Source organism: Podarcis gaigeae, assembly GCF_964106915.1.
Source record: "Podarcis gaigeae genome assembly, chromosome: W".
Lineage (NCBI taxonomy): Eukaryota > Metazoa > Chordata > Lepidosauria > Squamata > Lacertidae > Podarcis > Podarcis gaigeae.
Genome location: NC_139695.1, coordinates 21,591,980 through 21,608,801, shown reverse-complemented (window position 1 = coordinate 21,608,801; position 16,822 = coordinate 21,591,980). Strand labels below are relative to the sequence as shown.

The following is a 16,822-nucleotide window of genomic DNA, read 5'->3' as shown; positions in this document are numbered from 1 at the left end:
AAATTTTGGCCTTTGGAAGAGGATAAGGACTGCTCTGCTACTCTTGATGCAGACTCCCATGGATCGAAGAAACCAGCAGGTCTGCTACCAAGAGTAGCAGAGCTACTGCATTCATCGCTCCATGGAAGCCTGAAGTGAGAGGCTGATCCTCTGCAGCCAGAAGCTGACCAGACGAAGCTGACAGCCAAGCCACGGAGCCCAAGGTATGAGATTTTCGGGCTTAAAAGTGTGAATGCAGATTGATTCATTCTCTGCTTCACGGGGAGCAGCATTTGGGAAGACAGCTCCAAGTGAGAAGAGGCCTGCATTCCAGACATTCTTGTGGTTTCCTGTCCAAGGAAAGGAATGCACTGTTGCTAAGCAACGCCCGTCACTGAAGTGGAAAGTTACTCGAGAGGGCTGGACAGTCAGGCTGTGCCTCAGAGAGGCAAAAACAACCTATGTTTTGACTAGGCTCTAACGAACTGTTGGAAGGGACTTTCCACCGCAGCCAGTGTCAGAGCTGTCAGGTGCACAAGAGTGTAAACAAACCAGCTTTTGGATTTTAGAGGCTTGTGTTTGAGAGTTAATGCAAGGACTCAAAATGGATGCAAAGAAGGGAGGTTTGCCTTCTCCAACCCTCCTGACCAATGACAATTATGCATCTTGGTCTATTAAGATGAAGGCCCTGCTGCAGAATCAGAGATTGTTTGGGGTGATTGAGAACCCCATCCCTGCAGCACCAACGCGTGCTTGGGAGTCACAGGATGTGAAGGCCAGAACGGCTATAATTCTGTGTGTGTCAGACTCGCAGCTTATCCATATACAGGATTTAGAGCACGCGAAAGAAGTTTGGGACACGCTGAGAAGGACACATCAGAGAGATGCAGGTTCTTCAGCGTTGCTGTATTTTGAGAAGCTGACCAACCTGAGGCTTGCGCCTGATGGAGATGTTCAAGCGCACCTGACGGAAATGAAATATCTGCGTCAACAGATGGTGGAACGCAATTTCCGTCTGCAGGAGGAAGTGTTTTGCTTCATGGTGATAAACAGCCTGAATCGGACTTACAAAACCGTTGCCAGTCAGCTGGGGTCCCTCCCAGCGCAGGATTTGACCTCGGAGAGGGTCTTTGCCGTGGTTCTGAATGAACAGGACAGACTTGCTGCCCTGGAGGTCAAGGACAGGGGGAGACAAGAACGGAGTTCTGACACCCCCACTGCTGTTGCTACTGGAGAAAATGCTGTAGCTTTGAACGTTGTCCGATGTTACAATTGCGGACAAACTGGGCATCTTCAGCGGAACTGCAAGAAGCCACGTCAGAACAAAGGAGCCAAGGGAAGCTCCACGAAGTCTGAGGCATCAGGCAGAAGTCAAACCAAGTCACAGGCGAAGCCTGCAAAGGCCTTGATGTCGAAAGGAACCAAGCCAGAAGTGGAGAACGCTTTTGTCATAGACACGGGCGCCACGGTTCATATGTCCCCAAACAGACAGCTATTTTCGTCGTTTAAGAAGCAAAGCTTCGCTGTACAACAAGCCAACGGTCAAGAGCTGGAAGCCACCGGAATTGGGACTGTGTATCTTAAAAGTCTGAACTTGACCATAAACAATGTTTATTTGGTTCCAGAGTTGAAGTACAATCTGCTCAGCGTTTCGCAGATTGCCAAGAAGGGACTAAAACTGTCCTATGATGATGAGAACTGCGAGATCTACAAAGATGGAGAGCTGTATCTTTCTGCCGAAGAGAAAGATGGACTGTATTTGTTGACTTTTGATCAAAGCGATTACATGAATTGTAATTATAACATGACTTCTTTTGCAGGTGTAGCCAAGAAGGACGCCAAGCAGGTCACCTCGAGGGTCAACAGGGCATTTCAGCGGGTGTATGCTGATGTGATTGGTCCTCTAGCACCTTCTAGAGGCAATGCAAAATATTACCTAATATGTGTTGATTCTTTCACAAGTTTTGTCTGGATTTATCTTTTGGAGAGACCAAAAGACGCCTTAGAAAGGTTTAAAGAGTTTTGTGACAAAGTTAAAAATATGCATGATGCTGACATAGATTGTCTTTGCACAGATGAGAAGCCAATTTTTCTCTTACAGGATTTCCAGAGGTTCCTGAAGAAGAAAGGGATAAGACACAAAATTGCTAGTTCCGAAGAAGCTTGGAAGAGATGTGTCTGTGTTAGGGTGAACAAAGAATTGCAAAAGGGAATGGAGGCGCAATTGCTAAGTTCACATCTGCCACATGAGTACTGGGCTGAGTCGCTAATGTCATTTACTTATACGTGGTTGAGAAAGTTTTCAAAAGAGTTGGGAAGTTCTCCTTTTGAGAAACTGTTCCACAGAAAACCTTCTGTTGCCCATTTCAAGGTTTTTGGGTCTCATGTGAGAACAGAAGCTCCAGGTGAAGTAAAGAATGCCAGAGGCATTTTTGTGGGTTATGAAAAGGGTCTCTACAGAGTAATTTTGTCTGAATCTGGTCAGGTGATTCTCACAAAATTTCTAGAGAGTGCTCCTGAACAGGAGAAAGTGATTGTTCACACTTTTCCACAGGTGAAGATGATTCTGATGATGATGATGATGAGTTTGATCTTATTGAGTTCAGTAGTACTGATGATGACAGCGATAGCTCAGACAGCTCAGTTGTCACAGTCATTGAGAGGAAATCTCACATAATGACTAGACCCTCAGAAGAGGAGGATGAACCACTGATTAAGCTTAGTACTGGTTCTCCAGAGGGTTCAGAGGCTGAACCAGAAAGCAAGGGAGAGCAGCACCTCTTACGTAGGTCTGAGAGAGCAACGAAGGGTGTACCACCCAAGAGGTATTCAAAGGAGTTTGCTAACCTAGCTATTGCATGTGTTGCTGTTGTAAACGACCAAGGTCAAATTGAAGCTGTGTCTGCGTCAGAGACAAAGGCACAACAGAGAGTTGCTAACCAAGGTAATGCAGATGCACTCATTCCTTGGAAGTCACACAACCAGAGAGGTACATTGGTGAAACCAATGGCGGGTAGTTCCAAGGGTGGAACTGAAACAACAGGGGAGTGTTATACATATAACAACTGTTTGTTTTCTTCTCTGGATGACGCTTTGCTCGCAGCACGCATTGATACTTTAGGGGGAGTATGTTACCATAAAGCAGCAATGCTGCAGCAAGCAAAGGCTCTAGCAGCTCAGTCAGCTGCAGGTGGCTGCAAAGTCAAACAGGATGTGTGTGACTGTTGCCATGGAAACAAAGGGGCAGTCCATTCTCCTTATTGAGCACCGGATGTGAGCTCAGTGTGTGTCATATGACCTGTACAGGATGTACATGGGTGGAGAGAGATTCTCTCTGTTGTTCGAAGAGTGCAGACATCTTTATCTGTATGGCTGCGAAAGACAGAAATAAAGACATGTAAATACGTTTCTGTCTGAGTCTGATTCCCCTCCCTGGGAAGCAGGGAGGAGGAGAAGCAGTGGTGTGTTTTTCTCACAGTCTGGGAAAAATCGCCGAAACGGACCTCGTCTGTTTACCTGCCGGGAGTCGCAGGAGGGAGGTCAGAAAGGAATTCAGCTGGTGCCTGGAAGACTGGCACATCCCTCTGACCGAGGCAGAATTCCAACACTTTAAGATAGTAAGTGCGTTCAGACTTGGTAAGGGAGGGAGGAAAATCAGGTCGAGAGACTGTTTGATCTCCCTCAGATCGAAGGAAGAGAGAGATAAGATATTGAGCGCGCACTTCCAGAAAACTTTAGAGATTCAAGATTCAAGAGTGGAAATTTACAAGGACATCGCCAAGCATTTGCTTGAACTTAGAGCTAACTACGGAGACTTAGTGGCATTATTGAGAAGTAATAAAGTTGTCTTCAGATGGGAATTCCCCCAGGGAAGTCAAAATAAGATCGGTTGAAGACAAGGAAAAATTCTTCAGTGATCACGGAGGAGACCTTCAAAAAGAGGTGGAGGAAGAATTCAGAGCCTTAAGATCTGGAGTACTTGGCTCAATATTACCACCTTTGGGATCTGACCAGCCAGGGAAAGTGATACCACCGTCAAAGGAGGAAGAGCTTCTGGGAGCAGTAGGAGGGAAATAGAAGTACAGCATCATGTCTCTGCAACTATTAAGTTGGAATATTTGTGGCCTGAATTCCCCGGAGAATAGGAGGAAGGAGGAAGGTTTTTCATCTATTAAAAAATGAACAATTGGACTTAATCTGTTTACAGGAAACACATGTGACTAGGCTTCACAGGAAAATATTGATTAATAAAAGATTGGGCCAGGAGTTCATAGCATCGGATAAGGTTAAAAAGAGAGGAGTGGTCATTTACGCAAAAGAAAGCCTATCACCTAAATTTATTTTTAAAGACGAACAAGGAAGGATTCTGGCAATTGAAATTCAAATTCAAGGAGAAATTTTTTTGATTTTAGGTATTTATGCACCAAATGAGGGGAAATCGGAGTTCTATAAGAAGTTACATGAGACAATGCTGGACTACATGGACTATAATAACATCATCATGATGGGAGATATGAATGGAGTGGTATCCACGAATATGGACAAGGCACAGAAACAGACTGTAACAAAAGAGGGCAGATTACCAAAAACTTTTTTTGAATTGACTGACAATATGGATTTAATTGACATATGGAGAACTAAAAAACCCCTGGAAAGAGAAGGAACATTCTTTTCTGAAGCCAAATTGACATGGACTAGAATTGACCAGATATGGATAACTAGAGCACTGGCACCTAAGATAAAGAAGGTGGAAATCTGCCCAAGAACTTGCTCCGACCATAATGCTGTAAAGATGGAAATGAAACTAACACTGACTGGTTCCTTCAGATGGAAGATGAATGACATCTTACTGCGAGATCAAGAGATTATCAAGAAGGCCCAAAAGACATTGAGAGACTATTTTTAAACTAATTTGAGAACTATGGTGGAAAAAAGAGTAATCTGGGACGCAAGTAAAGCGGTCATGAGAGGGTTTCTAATTCAACAGAATGCTATAAAAAAGAGGACTCAAAATGAGAAAAAGGATAAAATTTTGGAAAAAATGAAAGAAGGGGAGAGGAAATTAAGGTCGAAACCCAATTCAAAGGAGATTCTGAGAGAAATCAAACTTTATCAAGTACAATATATGAAACTGATAAATCAAGAAGTAGAATGGAAAATAAAGCAGATGAGGCAAAAGACATTTGAATCGGCTAATAAATGTGGGAAGCTGCTAGCTTGGCAGTTGAAAAAAAGACAAAAGTTAAACACTATTACGAACCTTGAGATAGAAGGGAAAAACATTCAGAATCCCGTGGAGATTAGAAGGTGCTTCCAGAGATACTTTAAACAATTGTACACACAAGGGCCTCAGAAAGAGACTGATATAGACCAACTTTTGAGACTTAATGGACTACAAAAAATATCTCAAGAAAAAAGGATAATGTTGAATTACGCAATTACAGAACAGGAGATTGAAGGTACCATTCAGAATATGCAGTTGGGCAAATCTCCAGGGCCAGACGGGTTAACCTCCAAGTATTACAAAGTTTTGAAAGATTACTTAATTCAACCATTAAAGGAGGTTTACAAAGAAATTATGGAAGGGAAGAGGGCGCCGGAGTCGTGGAAAGAAGCTTTTATTACGCTTATACCTAAACTAGAGTCTGAAAAGACACAACTCAAGAACTATCGTCCCATCTCCCTGTTAAATGTGGATTATAATTTTTTTGCTGACATTTTAGCTAATAGACTAAAAAAAGTATTAGTAGAAGAGATTCACAAGGATCAGGCAGGCTTTCTCCCAGGTAGACACTTGTCTGATAATACAAGGAACATAATTGATATTTTGGAGATGTTACAAGTGAATATTAACACAAAAGCTGTTTTAATTTTTATTGATGCGGAGAAGGCCTTTGACAATATTTCTTGGAATTTCATGAAGAAAAACCTTAAGGGAATGGGGGTGGGACAAGGGTTTGAAAATGGTATAAGTGCAATTTATTCAGAACAAAAAGCTAAACTGATAGTTAATAATGTGGTGACTGAAGAATTTAAGATAGAAAAAGGAACACGACAAGGTTGCCCTATCTCTCCATTGTTATTTATCTCAGTCCTGGAGGTGCTGTTGAATATGATTAGAAGGGACAGTCAGATTAAAGGAATTCAGGTCGGAGCCAAACAATACAAACTGAAAGCTTTTGCAGATGACCTAGTTTTGACATTACAGGAGCCAGAATCTAGTACGAAAAGGGTATTAGAACTGATTCAAGAATTTGGTCATGTGGCAGGTTTTAAATTGAACAAGTCAAAAACTAAAGTTCTAGAGAAAACCTTAACACAGATTGAAAAAGAAAGGTTTCAGAATGAGATTGGTTTGACCTTAGTTAATAATAATAATAATAATTTATTATTTGTACCCCGCCCATCTGGCTGGGCCAGAAAGTGAAATATTTGGGGATCAATATGACAGCTAAAAATTCGAATTTATTTAAAGACAATTATGAGAAATGTTGGTCAGAAGTTAAAAAAGATTTAGAAATATGGTCTAAATTGAAGCTTTCCTTGTTGGGGCGAATTGCAGTTATAAAAATGAATGTATTGCCAAAAATGTTATTTTTGTTCCAAACCTTACAGATTGTGGACAGGATGGATTGTTTCAAGAAGTGGCAGAAGGATATTTCTAGATTTGTTTGGCAGGGCAAAAAGCCCAGAATAAAATTTAAAATATTAACAGATGCGAAAGACAGAGGGGGGTTTGCCCTGCCGGACTTTAAACTCTACTACGAATCAGCAGCATTTTGCTGGTTGAGAGATTGGCTGCTTCTTGGAAACACTGATATTTTGGACTTAGAAGGTTTTAACAATGCTTTTGGTTGGCATGCATATTTGTGGTATGACAAGGTTAAAGCGCACCAAGCTTTTAAACACCATATTGTCAGGAAAGCATTATTTAATGTCTGGATAAGGTACAAAGATCTATTGGAAAACAAGACCCCAAGGTGGTTGTCACCCATGGAAGCAAAGGCTCTGAAAAGACTCAATATGGAAGCCAAATGGCCGAAATATTGGGAGATATTAGAATTAGAAGGAGATAAACTGAAATTGCAGAGTTTTGAGAAATTAAAGGACAAAGTGCGAGATTGGCTTCATTATTATCAAGTAAGAGAGGCCTATAATTTGGACAAAAAGTTGGGTTTCCAGGTGGAAAAATCAAAATTGGAAACAGAACTGTTAGAACCTAAAACTAAGATCCTTTCAAGAATGTATAACTTGCTGTTGAAATGGAACACTCAGGATGAAACAGTCAAATCAGCCATGATTAAATGGGCACAGGACATAGGTCATAACACAGGACATAGGTCATAACATTTTGTTTGCTGACTGGGAAAAGTTATGGACCACCGGTATAAAATTCACGGCATGTAATGCCCTAAGAGAGAATATTATGAAAATGATTTATAGGTGGTACATGACCCCAGTCAAGCTTGCTAAAATTTATCACCTGCCTGATAATAAATGTCGGAAATGCAAAGAGTCTGAGGGTACATTCTTTCACCTATGGTGGACGTGCCCAAAGATTAAGGCTTTCTGGGAAATGATATATAATGAACTGAAAAAGGTATTTAAATATACCTTCCTTAAGAAACCAGAGGCCTTTCTCTTGGGCATAGTCGGACAATTGGTGTTAAAGAAAGATAGAACGTTTTTTATGTACGCGACAACAGCAGCAGGAATAATCATCACAAAGTATTGGAAGACACAAGATTTGCCCACCTTGGAAGAATGGCAGATGCAAGTGATGGACTATATGGAGTTGGCAGAAATGACTGGCAGAATCCAAGACCTGGGAGAAGAATCAGTGGAAGAGGACTGGAAGAAGTTTAAAGACTATCTGCAGAAACACTACAAAGTTTATGAATGTTAAAATAATGTTGGATTTGGAAATAATAAGGCATTAGTGATATAGCTTAAAAAGTATGCAAAATGCAATAGAAAATGAGGAAAGATTAAAGTGATATTATGTCGAAAGTAAATAATATTATAAAGGTGATTAAGTACGAGGAGAAAAGATTGGTGACATAATTAGAAAGGAGATCTGAAAGAGGGTAAGGATTTGCTGTATCTGATTGGGTAAAGAGGAACACAAAAAAGGGAGGCGCGAGGAAGTCAAGAAAGGAAGTTAATTAAGTATGATCGAAAAAGTTGGAGTTTTAATGTTTTTGTATTTGGTTGGGTGGAATTTTTCTTTACTGTATTTTATATTTTTGTTTTTTTATCTGTTCTATGTGTTACTTTTGATTATGCTTTATTTCTTTTTATATTTTTTCTACTTCTGTGGTGGTTATGTACTTTTCTTTTTTGTAAAAACCTAATAAATATATATATATTTTTTAAAAAAGTAAAATCTCTCACTGCCTCCATTTCTTCCCCTTCTACTTGCCAGGAGGTGATGGGCCCAGTGGCCATGATCTTTGTTTTTTTGATGTTGAGCTTCAGACCATATTTTGCGCTCTCCTCTTTCACCCTCATTAAAAGGTTCTTTAATTCCTCCTCACTTTCTGCCATCAAGGTTGTGTCATCTGCATATCTGAGGTTGTTGATATTTCTTCCAGCGATCTTAATTCCGGCTTGGGATTCATCCAGTCCAGCCTTTCGCATGATGAATTCTGCATATAAGTTAAATAACCAGGGAGACAATATACAGCCTTGCCGTACTCCTTTCCCAATTTTGAACCAATCAGTTGTTCCATATCCAGTTCTAACTGTAGCTTCTTGTCCCACATAGAGATTTCTCAGGAGACAGATAAGGTGATCAGGCACTCCCATTTATTTAAGAACTTGCCATAGTTTGCTGTGATTGACACAGTCAAAGGCTTTTGCATAGTCAATGAAGCAGAAGTAAATGTCTTTCTGGAACTCTCTAGCTTTCTCCATAATCCAGCGCATGTTTGCAATTTGGTCTCTGGTTCCTCTGCCCCTTCGAAATCCAGCTTGCACTTCTGGGAGTTCTTGGTCCACATACCGCTTGAGCCTGCCTTGTAGAATTTTAAGCATAAATTTTAAGGGGATTGGAATGCTACTACATTATTCCACAACATCCATTTCAATGCAAAGGAAACACAATTCTGTTTGGAAGGGCAGTTCATAGAATCAAAGGACTTCAGAGTTGGAAGGGAACCTCAGGGTCATCTAGTCCTCCCATGTGGATTTATGAACCATTCGCCACTGCAGCCCGTCAGAAAACACGCTCGGCTGACATAGCAGCAGTTGCAGGCGGCAGCTCCCAAAATTGGGGAAAGGATCAGTGGCCTCCAGAAAGGATAGTGGCCCATTATGATCCGGCTTCTTGGAATCAGGGAGAAATAATAACAGGGGCGAGGGAACCAATTTATAATTTGAACCGCATTATTAGACTCCAAGCGGTAATAGAGATTGTTGCCAATGCCACAGCCACAGCCCTCCGGTTAATCGCCACCCAATTAGATGAGACACGCACAGCAGTCCTCCAACTCCGGCTAGGGATGGACTTTCTCCTGGCAAAACAGGGAGGATTTTGTGCTGTGTTAAATTTAACGGGAGGAGCCTGTTGCTTTAACATCTCTGACCATGGTGAAGCTATTTGATATTTGGCAGCAGAAATAGAGAAAGTGGCCCATGTTCCTGTCCCAACGTGGAACGGATGGGACATGTCCTGGTGGACTGATTGGTTTCCGAACCTAGGTTTAGAGGACTTATAATGATGTTAATGGGCCCCTTGATAATCTTGCTTCTCTGCTCCTGTATACCCTGCTTATTGCAATGCTTGCAAAATATGATGCATAAAATGGTGTCACGAATGATTTGGCCCCAGATTATAGCACTGACACGAAAATACCGGCCACTACCTTGGGACGAGCAGGAAGGCTGTCCAACAGAAGAGGAGGGAATGAAGGAACAAGTTACCCAAACCTGACTGTGCAGCCACCCGAACCGGGCCCCAAAATTCCCCAATTCCTTCTTCAAGGATCCATTAGCTAAAATCCATTAGCTTGAGCTGTATAACCTATTAGCTTGAACTGTATAACACAAACCCAGCTGTGTAAACAAAGCCTTCTCCTTTATCAGTCCATGAAGGCTTAATGGATGGCCTTGTCAGTGGAGACGCGATGGCTCTGGGACTTATCTTATATCCTGACCACGCTGACGCACAGACCTTGCAAGGGGATGGCTCCAGGAGTACTCCTATAGTTGGGTGACCTTCTTACCCCAAGATAAGAGTACAGGAACAGGAATATCTGTTCATGCTCAAGGATGTAAACTTACATGTACAAACTCATGAGGGTGGACTCCTGGGGAGGGGGAAAGGGGACCTGAAGGGTATATAAGCTGTATGTAACTGCTCTTTAAGTGTGCTTGCTGTGACTGATCACGCAGTGCCTTTCTGCTATCCGGAAAGCAGAAATAAACTCTTTCTCTGAACCAACCCTCAGTGTCTATTGACTCCTTCTTCCCTCCCGGGAGCAATGCACACCCAACCAATGGGAAAGGTCTGAATGGCTACACCAGCAGCTGGTAATCTGGAACATTGCTGGACAGGCCTTTCCAAAACATGGATGTTGGCGGTCTCCTTGAGCATGTTGTTGAGAGCTGAGGGGGTGAGGGGCAGTTCCTGTTCATCTGTGTTTGTGTCCAGAGGAATTCAAGGACAGTCTCAGATGTGGTGAGCCACAATGGAGATTGCAGGAGATTCCAGCCCTGCCTATTGCCCAGAGGAACTGTGCACAATATCTGACCTTGACACAATATATGCAGGGAAATGTGAAAGTGCAGTCTGCAGAGGAGCCAGGTTTGGCTTGTCTGGTACCTGCTTCTGATCCCCGCCCCCAAAGACCCCTTCTTTCTGCTCAGAAGTTGATTTGCACCAGTTCAGGCAGCCTTGCCTCCTCCCCTCCTGCGCATGGCAGTGGAGCAGGGCCGTCTGTGTGGGTATGAGCGACACCTCGCCCCCCACAACCTCTCCTACAAATAGTTGCACCAGCAGTGGTTGAGGGTGGTATTGGCTGCATCTGCTAGGCCTGCAAGGTTGCACACCAGCCCTGGGGCGGCAGGGGTCAAGCAGTGACCTTTTCTGCACTGGGAAGCTGCTTTGTTAGTGCTGAAGTCTCAGGCTCTTGGTCTGTCCAGCCCAGCGTTGCCTACACTGACTGGCAGCAGCTGCTGCTCTTTGGGGTCTCAGGCTTGTGGTTTTATCCCAGCCTCTACCCATAGAATGCCATTTGGCAACTGAACCCAGCAACTGAAATGCAGAGCTTCTGCCTGTTCTGTGGAAGTGCTCAGCGCTGCAGTTCTCTGAGGAAAATGACACCAGCAGCAGTATCCTTCCTGACGTTTGCCAAAACTGTTGTCCAGGCTCCTTTGAGAAAAAAAGGTTCAGAAATGTTTCCTCCTTTTGGCAAATGCTGTGTTTGCCCATTTCATGCCTAAAACCTGCCCAGGATTCTGTACCTGAATTGTGCAACCTGAATGCAAATCAAGCCTCTTTATTTTGCATAAATCGAGCCGTGAGGCTGGATGAGGCCAGTGGCCCAACTAGTCCAGCCTCCTGTTCCCACATTGGCCAGCCAGGTGCCCCTGTGGAAAACCCACAAGCAGGGCTTGAGCACATGAACACTCTTCCCTCCTGCCAGAGCTATAGCTAGGTGATCTTGCGCCCCTGGCAGAACCGTCCAGATTGTGCCCCCTAGCCATGGACAAATTAGCTCTTCTTTCCGGACTTCCGGAGGCGGCGCCTCCAACAATGGCGGATTCCCTCTAATCTAGAGGGAGAAAGCCCCACAGAAATCGGGTCCTACCGCTGCAGCGAAGCGGGGACCCTCTCAAAAACCGCAGGCGGTGAAGCCTGCGACCGTGGGACTCGGCGGGCACCTTTTGCGCCCCCCCCCCATCGGCAAAGGAACCCTGCAAAGGTGCTGGCGCGGTGCTGTGAGTCAATCGCTACTTCTGCGGAGTGAAGCTGCACAGCTGATGTCGGAGAGCGCTGTTCTCTTTCCTGTGACAATTCGGCTCTTAAACAACAACCCGTGAGTAGGACAATTGAAAGATCGGGAGATCAAAGGAATTCCTCCTTTGATGAAAGAAATAACCTTGAATTTGGCACCGAAATGGGAAGGCGTAAACAGGAAGTCCGCCTCCCGTTTTTTGTAAATAGATCAAAGCAAAGATCTTATAAGCTAAAAAGCCGGAAAAATTGATTTTAAGATTGAAATTTCCTGCATCTACAACCATAAAACCCCCCTGGACAGCAGGAGAAAAGGGGGGAAGAAATTTTGACCTTTTAATCCTGCAAAGAGAGTGAAAGAATATAAGTTCCCATCGTCCCAAACCTGGGGACGGAATGTCAGGACAGAAATTGTCGGTGATGATTACTAATTGAAAATGGGGAAACTATTGACAGACAGAACTAAAAGAGAAATAAAATAATTCTACTGCTGCTTTCTGCTTGTTTGCATTATACTGAAAGGAAACAAAGAATCTGAAAATCGAAAGTAAATTTTCCTTTGTTGGATACACTTTAAAGATGGACGTTAAATTGTAATTGTATCCCCTAGAGGGAGCCAGCCAGCGTGTTTGTTGCAAGTAACAGGGAAGATATAACATCTGTGAAAATCAGACCGTGGGACCAGCTATTTGACCTTGACAGAAAATGAATAGGGAGGAAGCCGCAGCTGCCCTTGGCAAAATAAATGCTGTGCTGCAGCAGTTGGAGGAGAAAATGATCTTGATGAACCAAAAGTTGGATCTTATATCTGCTCCAGCCAGTAAAGATGAATCAACAGGAAACGAAGTTAAAGAAATCTCACAACAGCCAATACAGGAAACTGGTTCAACAAGGCAAGTCCAAGGGCAGAGGAAGATGGAAGAGGTTGGGACTGCACCTCAAAAGATACAGAGACTCAAAATCCCGCATGATCAAAAGCTGCAACATTGGAAGATTGAACTTGGAGAACATCTGTTAAACTTTGGAGTTAAGGAAGTCATTAGCTCTGGTGGGACTGTGAAACAAGCTGATGATCATTTTTGGAACAACTACTTTTTGGATTACAAATCAAATATTGGGGAGTGGATTATCGGGGAATGGGACAATCTGATAAAAGAAAATGGAGAATACTTCTGTATGGAGCTCCCCGGAGATCCACTCCCCAAGGAGAAAGGGAAGAAAATATGCAAGAAACCAACAAGGGACAGGGATGCGTGCAAGTATAAACAGGAACAAGAAAACCTGCAGAGGGGGCATAGAAGGGACTTGAGAGCCTCTGACATTAGAACACCCGATTGATGGATAGAACATAATGATGTAAGGACTGACAGTATCCGAAACCAGGAAAAAGGGACGTTGGATAAAGTTAGAATGAGAATCTCTTTTTTATAAACTATTTTACTTTTGGAATTAGTGTAATACTAATGAAATACTAAAATGTGCTGGAAAGGAATTAATTGGCTTTAGCAGAAAGGTTTGAAGGAGTTAAGTTTAAATATGGTTTAAATCCCAAAATTTTAAGGTTTAGAAGGTAAGATAAGATTAAAGAAATTAATGGTAAATTGAACTGTAAAATTTTTAAATGGTAATGATGTTGAAATGAAACAAAGCAGTTCTAGTAATAAGGTAAAATAAGAATTTGTAAGAATGGATTGATATTAGATGAAAATTTGAAGTGATAAATAATCAAGGGTAAAATATAGAGGGTATGAATTTGCTGAACCAATTTTTAAATGGAATACAAAAAAGGGAGGTGAGAGGAAGTCAGGAAAATAAGTAAATAAATGGTAAGAAATTGAAAAGAGGGATTTTTATTTTATTTTTTCCTTTTTACTCTTTTATGTTAAATTTTGGTTTTTGTATTTTTTTGTGCCTTTTTACTTTTCTGTCTATTGTTTTGTAACCTTTTCTCTGTTAAAATCTAATAAAATATCATATATATTTTTTTAAAAAAACAAATTAGCTCTTCTTTCCACCTCTCCCTCCCCCCCAAAAAAATCAATTCACTCTCTATTCTTATGAGGCAATAATCAATATTTATATTTATGGACATATTTTTAGCCAATTTTGAGGCCCCTCCCATCACCTGCACCCCTGGCGGGGGGCCACCTCACTACTCCCTAGCTATGGACCTGTCTCCCATCAGCCAGTTATGACCCAGCTGCAGAGTGGCACAGCTGTGAAACGGTTTCATGGTACATTCTGTATGGCATCCCTCTAGGGACGCTTCCTGTAGTGGTCAAGAGACTAGGGTATGGAAGTCCGAACTGCTAGCTAAAGGTTGCAACTTGAGCGATAATGGAAATGAAGAACTGGTATAGACATACACAGCTCTTCTAGCTCCTTGATCTTGAACTCAAAGCACGAGCTCCATAAACAGACAAAAGAACGTTGCAGGTTTGGCTGCTTCAGATTTAACACACTCAAAAGATTCTAAATACCACCAATTCCCTGCCTTGTCCCTTAGCCACATGGTGCAAAGCAACAAGAACTGCAGCCGTCCCCATTCCCAAAGAGAGCAAGGTTTCCAGCTCGGGAACTGAGCAAAGTCAGCAAACAGGGTTCTCTCCATACAACTGGAATGCAGAGGCACCTCTGCTTCTGACAGTGGAAGCGGAGCATAACCATTGTGACTAATCATCATCATCATCATCATCATCATCATTTATTATTTATACCCCGCCCATCTGGCTGGGCTTCCCCAGCCACTCTGGGCGGCTTCCAACAAAATATTAAAATACAGTAATGCATCAAACATTAAAAGCTTCCCTAAACAGGGCTGCCTTCAGATGTCTTCTAAAAGTCTGGTAGTTGTTGTTCTCTTTGACACCTGGTGGGAGGGCGTCCCACAGGGTGGGTGCCACTACCGAGAAGGCCCTCTGCCTGGTTCCCTGTAACTTGGCTTCTCACAGTGAGGGAACCGCCAGAAGGCCCTCGGCGCTGGTCCTCAGTGTCTGGGCAGAACAATGGGGGTGGAGACGCTCCTTCAGATATCCTGAACCGAGGCCGTTTAGGGCTTTCAAGGTCAGCACCAACACTTTCAATTGTGCTCGGAAACGTGCTGGGAGCCAATCTAGGTCTTTCAGGACTGGTGTTATGTGGTCTCGGCGGCCGCTCCCAGTCTCCAGTCTGGCTGCTGCATTCTGGATTAGTTGTAGTTTCTGGGTCACTTTCAAAGGTAGCCCCACATAGAGCGCATTGCAGTAGTCCAAGCGGGAGATAACCTTTGTAGTAGCTTTTGTACTAGCCTTTGATAGTCCTTTCCTCCTCCTCCACAAATCTGTCAAATCCTCTTCTAAAGCCATCTAAGTTGGTGGCCATCACTGCCTCCTAGGGGAGACCGTTCCATAGTTTAATCATGCACTGTGTGAAGAAGGGCTTCCTTTCCTCCTGCCGGAAGAATTCTGGGTCAAATGATCTTCTTCAGAGCATATAAGACAAGCTCTGCACTTGGGTCAGGCCAAAGGGGGCCCATCGAGTCCAGAACCCTGGTCTCAAAGATGCCCCAATGGGCAGCCCATAGGCAGGACCTGAGTGCCAGTGCACTCTCTTCTCCTGTGGGTTTTCAGCAACTGGTGTTTCTCTTTGGCTTTGCGGCAAAGGACCCCCGCCCCCCCCGCCTCCATGATGCCTTCCCTTCCCTTTTTGCGCATTGCGTTAAAACATCCACCTGCCGGTGTGGAAGCTTTTCTCCTTCACCGAAGAAAATCAGGAGCAAAAGGTTGCCCTCTGCCCATGCCCCGTGCCCAACTTCCCTCTCTGAGCGTGGTGCCAATTATGCTGCAAGCCATGTGCCCTCTGCAGGCTCAGCTGTACGGGAGCTGCCACCTCCTCGCTTATATATGCCGGCTGTATTTGCCCTGAAGAAAATAATGTCTTCTCTCTCTTTCTCCCTCCAGCTCACAAGCTGCACTTGGCATCTGTGTGTGTGTGCGCACACACACACAAACACAGGCGTGCGAGAGGGGGAGGAAAGGGCACCATTTGAGTCTAAATAGATTTTTCTCATGAGCAGGTAAAAGAGGGTGTGTTTTTTCTTTATTAATTTTCATACACACATATACACACATATGTACAGAAAATAAATTCTTCACGAAAAGAAAATAATAAGAACAACATAACTTAATTATAAGAAAACAAAAAACAAACAAACAAAGACAAACATGTAAGTTATTGACTTCCCTCCACCTCAGTTTTGGGTTATGTAGTACATATTTTCCCCGCAGTTTATCTTTAAAACTTTTGTATGTCGAAGGGTTATATTAAGCCTACTGTGATCTTTGGATTTTTTAAATCTACTTCAGTATAGGTTATGAATTTATTCCATTCTTTAATAAACTTTGTTTCTTTCTGGTCTCTGATTTTGTGTGTTAATTTTGCCAATTCTGAATATTCAAATAATTTACTTTGCCAATCTCTTACTGTTGGGATATTGATTGATTTCCAATTTTGGGCGATTAAAATTCTAGCAGCTGTTGTTGCGTACTAGAATAAGGTCTGGTCCTCTTTCTTAATTTCATTGCCAATCATTCCCAGAAGAAAATTTTCAGGTTTTTTAATAAAAGTATATTTAAACATTTTTTTTTAGTTCATTATAAATGAGCTCCCAGAAGTTCTTGATTTTTTCACAAGTCCACCACATGTGGTAAAAACTACCTTCCTTGTTTTTATACCTCCAGCACATTTTATCTCCATTCTTATAGATTTTTCCTAATTTTACAGGGGTGATGTACATCATTTTTTTCCATGTTTTCTCTTAAGGCAACACAAGCAGTGAACTTCATATCTTTATTCCAGAGCTTAATCCAACTATCGTATTCCAGATTATATCCTAGATCTATCACC

The 16,822-nt window shown here is 42.8% G+C and overlaps 1 pseudogene across 1 annotated transcript in view; it reads left to right on the top strand.

Annotated features, from left to right (window-relative positions):
* LOC310836051 (E3 ubiquitin-protein ligase RNF4 pseudogene) overlaps positions 1-16,822 on the top strand; it is a 468,811-nt pseudogene that overhangs the window by 418,015 nt on the left and 33,974 nt on the right. The window lies entirely within an intron of this gene.